The sequence below is a fragment of the Schistocerca serialis genome, chromosome 10 (assembly GCF_023864345.2).
Source record: "Schistocerca serialis cubense isolate TAMUIC-IGC-003099 chromosome 10, iqSchSeri2.2, whole genome shotgun sequence".
Classification (NCBI taxonomy): domain Eukaryota; kingdom Metazoa; phylum Arthropoda; class Insecta; order Orthoptera; family Acrididae; genus Schistocerca; species Schistocerca serialis.
In genome coordinates, this window is record NC_064647.1 from 173,811,889 (window position 1) to 173,820,783 (window position 8,895).

Below are 8,895 nucleotides of genomic sequence, written 5' to 3' on the forward strand. Positions count from 1 at the left end.
AAGTAAACCATTCCATGCAGGAAATAGAAATTTCCACACAAGTTTCGTCACTAGGATATTACGGACATACAGCACCTTCATTCAACTTTGAAACTGATTTCTTTAGTCCAAAAGGAAACTATAACGCAGATCAGTTTTTATATATCAAGATTACCGGTCAGTTTGAGGTGTAGTCTCGCGTATCCTTCTCATTCACCTTCCCGAACAGGAAGGAGAGACTCATTATTGTAGAGTTGTAGTATCTTCTCTCAAAAAAATTCTGGGTGGATGAAATGACTACCAACCCAACTCACAGCGATAATCATTGTCAGAACTCAAACATATTTCCGCTGTCGCTGTCGGAATTTTTCTTGTGAAACATAAAAAAAAAAAATCGACAACATACGATTCTCCGCTTTAACGAAACAGATATCTAGTCTGCTGTCACGTATGGCTCTGCTGCTTGGACCACGATTAATGCCACCAGGATGCGGACGCTGCAGCGTCTGTAGAACAACGCTCTCAGGTGGAGCCCGCAAGCCCCGCCACACACGAGAGTTGTGACTCTCCACAAGGAAGCGGACATCGTTCCCCTAAAGGAGGTACGATACTGCGTGAAGAGTTTGACAGAGCACTGAAAGACCTGAGTCGAAACAAGGCCCCGGGAGTAGACAACGTTCCATTAGAACTACTGACGGCCTTGGGAGAGCCAGTCCTGACAAAACTCCACCATCTGCTGAGCAAGTTGTATGAGACAGGCGAAATACCCTCAGACTTTTAAGTCACAGCTGCAAAATACTAACGCGAATTCTTTACAAAACAATGGAAAAACTGACAGAAACCGACCTCGGGGAAGATCAGTTTGGATTCCGTAGAAATGTTGGAACACGTGAGGCAATACTGACCTTATGACTTATTGTAGAAAATACATTAAGGAAAGGCAAACCTACATTTCTAGCATTTGTAGACTTAGAGAAAGCTTTCGACAATGTTGACTGGAATGCTCTCTTTCAAATTCTAAAGGTGGCAGGGGTAAAATACAGGGAGGAAAGGCTATTTACACTGTGTACAGAAACCAGATGTCAGTTATAAGAATCGAGGGGCATGAAAGGGAAGCAGTGGTTGGGAAGGGAGTGAGACAGGGTTGTAGCCTCTCCCCGATGCTATTCAATCTGTATATTGAGCAAGCAGTGAATGAAACAAAAGAAAAATTAGGAGCAGGAATTAAAATCCACGGAGAAGAAATAAAAATTTTGAGGTTCGCCGATGACATTGTAATTCTGTCAGAGCCAGCAAAGGACTTGGAAGAGCAGTTGAACGGAATGGACAGTGTCTTGAAAGGAAGATATAAGATGAACATCAACAAAAGCAAAACGAGGGTAATGGAATGTAGTCGAGTTAACTCGGGTGATGCTGAGGGAATTAGATTAGAAAATGAGACACTTAAAATAGTAAAGGAGTTTTGCTATTTGGGGAAAAAAATAACTGATGATGGTCGAAGTAGAGAGGATATAAAATGTACACTGGCAATGGAAAGGAAAGCGTTTCTGAAGAAGAGAAATTTGTTAACATCGAGTATAGATTTAACTGTCAGGAAGTCGTTTCTGAAAGTATTTGTATGGAGTAGCCATGTATGGAAGTGAAACATGGACGATAAATAGTTTGGTTCAAATGGCTCTGAGCACTATGGGACTCAACTGTTGAGGTCATTAGTCCTCTAGAACTGAGAACTAGTTAAACCTAACTAACCTAAGGACATCACAAACATCCATGCTCGAGGCAGGATTCGAACCTGCGACCGTAGCGGTCTTGCGGTTCAAGACTGCAGCGCCTTGAACCGCACGGCCACTTCGGCCGGCTAAATAGTTTGGACAAGAAGAGAATAGAAGCTTTCGAAATGTGGTGCTACAGAAGAATGCTGAAGATTAGATGGGTAGATCACATATCTAATGAGGAGGTATTGAATAGAATTGGGGAGGAGAGGAGTTTATGGCACAATTTGACAAGAAGAAGGCGCTTCAATTTGGAACCGCGCGACCGCTACGGTCGCAGGTTCGAATCCTGCCTCGGGCATGGATGTGTGTGATGTCCTAAGGTTAGTTAGGTTTACATAGTTCTAAGTCTAGGGGACTGTTGACCTCAGATGTTAAATCCCATAGTGCTCAGCACCATTTGAACAATTCTTTTTTTTTCACTGGTCATCGGGGCTCTGTCCGACACAGAACTCGTCACTGAGGACAGTTCCACTCCAATCAATTAGAATCCAAGCAGAAGAGGTGTCTAGAGACGCACCATATAGTGGTGGGACACCAACGTGTCAACCGCCACAGTGCCTGACATCCAGGAGTGATGGTGTGGGGTGCCATTTTTCTTCCATAGCAGAACCCCTTTGGTTATCATTCGCGACACCCTTACACCACAGTACTTCGTCGGCCATATTATACGCCCCGTTTTGTTGCCCTTCATGATAAGCCATCCCAGGGATACATGTCAGCAAGGTGATGCCCGCCCGCACACGCCGACAGTATCCGCAGCTTGTCTCCGTGCTTGCCCCACTCTATCTTAGCCAGGGAGGACACCGGATCTCCCCCCAGTTGAGAACAAAAAATGGCTCAAATGGCTCTCAGCACTATGCGACTTAACTTCTGAGGTCATCAGTCGCCTATAACTTAGAACTAATTAAACCTAACTAACCTAAGAACATTACACACATCCATGCCCGAGGCAGGATTCGAACCTGCAACCAGTCGAGAACGCTTGGAGCATTACGTGCAGGGCTCTCCAACCAGATCGTGGTTTTGACGACAGAGCCCACATCATTATGGGGCCACAAACAGCTTGCACAGTGCCTTGTTGACAACTTCGGTCAGTGGCTTCGTGGGGTCTGCCCCACACTCGAACACTACCATCAGTTCTTACCAACTGAAATCGGGACTCACCTGACCAGGCCACGGTTTTCCAGTCGTCTAGGGTCGAACCGACAAAGTCACGAGCTCAGGAGAGGCGCTGCAGGCGAAGTCGTGCTATTAGGAAAGGCATTCTCGTCAGTTGTCTGCTGCCATAGCCCATTAACGCGAAATTTCGCCCACTTTCCTAATGGATACTTTCGTCGTATGCCCCACATTGATTTCTGCGATTATTTCACGCAGTCTTGCTTGTCTGTTAGCATTGACAATATCATGTCCAGCCTTGTCGTCAAATATTACGTCCAGCATCGGCGTCAAATATGGAATGTCTAGGAATCTTGCGTAGTCGGTTCGCTAGACACACAATCAAACAAATCATATCAATTACACATTATTACAAAAGGAAAAGATAACAATACTTAACTATGCCAGTTACACACATGTGTCGCAAGCAAACATACGAAATAATGAATCTTCTTCAGTATAAACAATCACAAGTTTGTGTTACAACGACAGTACAAGTGAAGTAACTAGTGTTATGCTTCTATACAAGTCGCTAGTCTTGAAGCTGCTATTCAACTTGTAACCTCCCCTCAGTTTCGCACCTAACTATATTATTCGCATACTCTGTACGTGAAGTTATATTTTAATTATTTTAGCATAATATATATCTTTCGTCCTTGTCATGAGACTCATTGTTGTCCACTTCCGTTATTGTGAAAACTACTAAATGATAACATCTCCTTTCTTAAATGCTGGAATTTACTAATTAAATCCCTCAATTTATAAACATTTATTAACATCAAACACTGTGTGCCATTGTGCCACTCATCTCCGGCCTCGCTAACGAGCAACCTCTCTCTCTAGCCTCTCACACCCGACTTCCACCCACGGACTCCAACACTCGACTACTGCTTACCCACTCACACATTGTTGACTGCACTGCAGTCTTTGCTTAAACCATGTATGATCTCTGCATAGTGCATCTTTGAAAATATATCGACGTAGCATCTCAGTAGTTCCCTCAGTTCTTCTCATTCTGCTTCAGTCAAGTCCACTAAAGCTCGAATCTTGGTTTGAATACAATTTAGAGTATCCTCCTCGGTCCTCTCTTGCAGCTTAGTGCAATTCTCTGAATTGTTCCATGTGACAGCTTCATATTCTCCTCTATAACGCATCATCCTTCTTTTCACGCGTGATGGCTGGGTGTTGTGTGCTGTCCTTAGGTTAGTTAGGTTTAATTAGTTCTAAGTTCTAGGCGACTGATGACCTCAGCAGTTGAGTCGCATAGTGCTCAGCGCCATTTGAACCATTCTTTTCACGCCCGCAGCGCCTTTACTATACATAAACACCCTTTGAATATAATTCTTCTTTCTTTATTATCTCACCACGTTCGCAGACAATTCTCCTCAAAATTAATACAGCATCTCATCTCTGGCAACCAATCAACTCCGAGAACTAGCCCAACATTGAGAGAACCAACGATTAACACACTCTGCTCATATTCGTCCCCTTGAATACGAAATCTTAGTAATGCTTATCCTTTAATTGGTTTGCTTCGGTTTCCAACTGCACTGACTATACGTACGCCGTTAACAGGAAGTGTGGGAATAGCGACAAGATGCGAAAACTGATTTTCAGAAATAGCACTTGCCTCGCTAGATGAATCAATTAATGCATCCATAACAATACCACATACTTCGACTTCCACAAATGGCATCAGAATTTCTTTATTAGTTTCTTCATTTTCTCGACATAAATCTTCGATGACATCATTTACATGTTCACACTTTATGGCATTTATCATAATATCCGACCCTTGTCCCTGTGACAGAGTTGCGGAGCGGGTCGTCTCCGAAACTTTGCTTGGTTTAACTGTTCAGAATCTCGCTGATTGCGATCGCGGCTTCTTGCACGTTCTGGCGCTCGATACTGTCCTCTGTCTCTGCCATTGTGTGGCCGGTTCAGCGGATGATTTGACCCGAATCCGTCTTGTACATTGTATTCGTTTCTCCGGTGTCTATCATCGTCTCGGCGATCAAATACTTTCGGTCGTTCGTAATTTGGGATTCCTTCCCGCGCTGGGCCGTTATGACGATTCGGGTAATTGTTATTACTGTGTCGCTCACGTTGGTTGCGTTCGGCATTGAGCAATTCCATTCGGTCAATTAGCAAACACACTTGCTCCATTGTTAACTGTGGTGTGAGTGCTAACTTCTCACGCAGCAAAAATGGTAATTTCTGGATTAATATAAGCATTAGCTCTTCTTCTTTAACCGTATCGTCCAATAATGCATTGTCGTTCCAGTACTTTTGCATAAACTCACGCATTGTACCATAATTTTGCGGTGTGAGAATTTTTCATTTTACATCCCACTGTTTTTCTTTCGACCAAAATTTAAAAAAAAATGCTGTTTCAAATTCTTCATACTTGGTGTAATTGTCGGATACACTTATACCCCAAATATGTGCCTCAACCTTCATGTGACTGACGCAAGTATAAATTTTAGCACTTTCCGTGTAATGCCTCGGAAACGCATGTTTGAATCGTCTAATGAACGCAACTGCGTAGATGCCTTGTTTCGGTTCATATTCATGAAATTTCCGACCGCTCAGTCCATTGTCAACAATTACTTGCCGCAAACCAACAATATTGTTATCTGGTTCACGTAATACTGCATTAATTTCATCGCGCAAAATTTCTTTATTAATTCCATTTGACATTGTGCCATTGTTCGTTACCTTTTGTCGTATCTCATCACTTAGTTGATCACATCGCGTTTGTAGGCCGTTAACCATCTTAATTATCGACTCTTTGTTGGCTTTACAAGAACTTTTAATTTTGACTATTTTGTCATCTTGAGCCGTAACTTTGTCATTAACTTTGCAAATAAAATCTTCCGTTTGCCTACACCGTCCGTTAACTTCAATTTTAAGATCTGAAATTTCGCTGCCAATGGCCTCGTGTTTGTCTTGATATTCTTTTCGGAGCTCATCATGCTTTTGTTCAAATGAGCTGGTGAGTTCCGTTCGCAAATTGCTAATCGTATTAGTTAGTGTCTGATAATCATTTTTGATTTCCTGATGGAATTGATTTCCTGATCGAACTTTCTTGTTTCCTCATAAAATTTTGTTATTTCCTCACGTACCTTTTGATTTTCCTCATGAAACGCTCTTGTTTCTACACGCGCATGTCTATTTTCTTCATGAAAAGCTTTTATTTCTACTCGCGCCTGTCTATTTTCTTGATGAAAGGCTTTTATTTTTACACATGCCTGTCTATTTTCCCCATGAACATTTTTGATTGCTTCTAACAATTGAGATACACAATTTTTACTGACAATAGCAGTTTCTGTTTGCTGGATAACCATCGGTGTTGAACTTCTGTTAGGCAAATCAAAACTAAGAATTCCACAGTCCTCTGTCGAATTAACTGTAGTGTTTTCCATCACATTAATTTGTTCTCCGTCAACCGCGTCCTACACAACGTTCAGATCACTTAATCTGGAAGCGCTGCTGTGCTGAAATGCTGCGGACTCACCGTTTGCTGTGTTGTCTTTTCCGTCGTTTCCGAAGATTTCTGTGGAATCGAAGTCCGACACACGCGTCGCCATATGTAACCTCCCCCCAGTTTTGCACCGAACTATATTATTCGCATACCCTGCAGGTGAAGTTATGTTTTAATTATTTTAGCATAATATACACTCCTGGAAATGGAAAAAAGAACACATTGACACCGGTGTGTCAGACTCACCATACTTGCTCTGGACACTGCGAGAGGGCTGTACAAGCAATGATCACACGCACGGCACAGCGGACACACCAGGAACTGCGGTGTTGGCCGTCGAATGGCGCTAGCTGCGCAGCATTTGTGCACCGCCGCCGTCAGTGTCAGCCAGTTTGCCGTGGCATACGGAGCTCCATCGCAGTCTTTAACACTGGTAGCATGCCGCGACAGCGTGGACGTGAACAGTATGTGCAATTGACGGACTTTGAGCGAGGGCGTATAGTGGGCATGCGGGAGGCCGGGTGGACGTACCGCCGAATTGCTCAACACGTGGGGCGTGAGGTCTCCACAGTACATCGATGTTGTCGCCAGTGGTCGGCGGAAGGTGCACGTGCCCGTCGACCTGGGACCGGACCGCAGCGACGCACGGATGCACGCCAAGACCGTAGGATCCTACGCAGTGCCATAGGGGACCGCACCGCCACTTCCCAGCAAATTAGGGACACTGTTGCTCCTGGGGTATCGGCGAGGACCATTCGTAACCGTCTCCATGAAGCTGGGCTACGGTCCCGCACACCGTTAGGCCGTCTTCCGTTCACGCCCCAACATCGTGCAGCCCGCCTCCAGTGGTGTCGCGACAGGCGTGAATGGAGGGACGAATGGAGACGTGTCGTCTTCAGCGATGAGAGTCGCTTCTGCCTTGGTGCCAATGATGGTCGTATGGTCCTACACTGGCCGTACACCACTGGTGATCGTCGAGGGGACACTGAATAGTGCACGGTACATCCAAACCGTCGTCGAACCCATCGTTCTACCATTCCTAGACCGGCAAGGGAACTTACTGGCACGTCCGCATGTATCCCGTGCCACCCAACGTGCTCTAGAAGGTGTAAGTCAACTACCCTGGCCAGCAAGATCTCCGGATCTGTCCCCCATTGAGCATGTTTGGGACTGGATGAAGCGTCCTCTCACGCGGTCTGCACGTCCAGCACGAACGCTGGTCCAACTGAGGCGCCAGGTGGAAATGGCATGGCAAGCCGTTCCACAGGACTACATCCAGCATCTCTACGATCGTCTCCATGGGAGAATAGCAGCCTGCATTGCTGCGAAAGGTGGATATACACTGTATTAGTGCCGACATTGTGCATGCTCTGTTGCCTGTGTCTATGTGCCTGTGGTTCTGTCAGTGTGATCATGTGATGTATCTGACCCCAGGAATGTGTCAATAAAGTTTCCCCTTCCTGGGACAATGAATTCACGGTGTTCTTATTTCAATTTCCTCCTTGTCATGAGACTCAATGTTGTCCACTTCCGTGATTGTGAAAACTACTAAATGATAACATCTCCTTTCTTAAATGCTGGAATTTATCAATTAAACCACTCAATTTATAACAATTTGTGAATATCAAACACTGTGTGCTATTGTGCCACTCATCTCCGGCCTCGCTACCGAGCAACCTCTCTCTCTAGCCTCACACACCCGACTTCCACTCACGGACTCCAACACTCGACTACTGCTTACCCACTCGCACATTGTTGACTGCACTGCAGTCTTTGCTTAAACCATGTATGATCTCTGCATAGTGCATAATCGATACTACGTAAGGGTACTGCACCCTTACAACCTGAGGCGCCGTCAGTCGGTCGCAGCGCTTATGTCCTCTTCCCATAGTGGCTGCTCCTGTCGCCTTGTCGTCCCGGAGAGAGGTCGGTCAGCGTGCGATTGGCCAACGTCTTTTCTCTTAACATCTCTTCTCCATCGTTCCCGACAGGCGAGCCGGTGCTTGACTTTACTCCGTAACAGACAACACTACGCAAACATCGCTGCTCTTGGCCGTTAAGCAGACACCGTCGACGACTGCGTTGTCCATAGTGAGATGTAATGCCTGAAATTTGGTATTTGCGGCACTCTTGACACTGTGAATCTCGTAATACTGAATTCCCTAACGATTGTCTAAATGGAATGTCCCATGATTTTTGCGCCAACTACCATTCCGCGTTCAAAGCCTGTTAATTCCTGTCTGTTAGTTCCCTCAATCACGCCTTTTCACACGAATCACCGGAGTACAAATGACAGCTCCGCCGATGCACTGCCCTTTTATACCTCGTGTACGCGATACTACCGACAACTGTATATGTAACATCCTGCCAGATTAAAACTGTGTGCCCGACCGAGACTCGAACTCGGGACCTTTGCCTTTCGCGGGCAAGTGCTCTACCAACTGAGCTACCCAAGCACGACTCACGCCCGGTCTCACAGCTTTACTTCTGCCAGTATCTCGT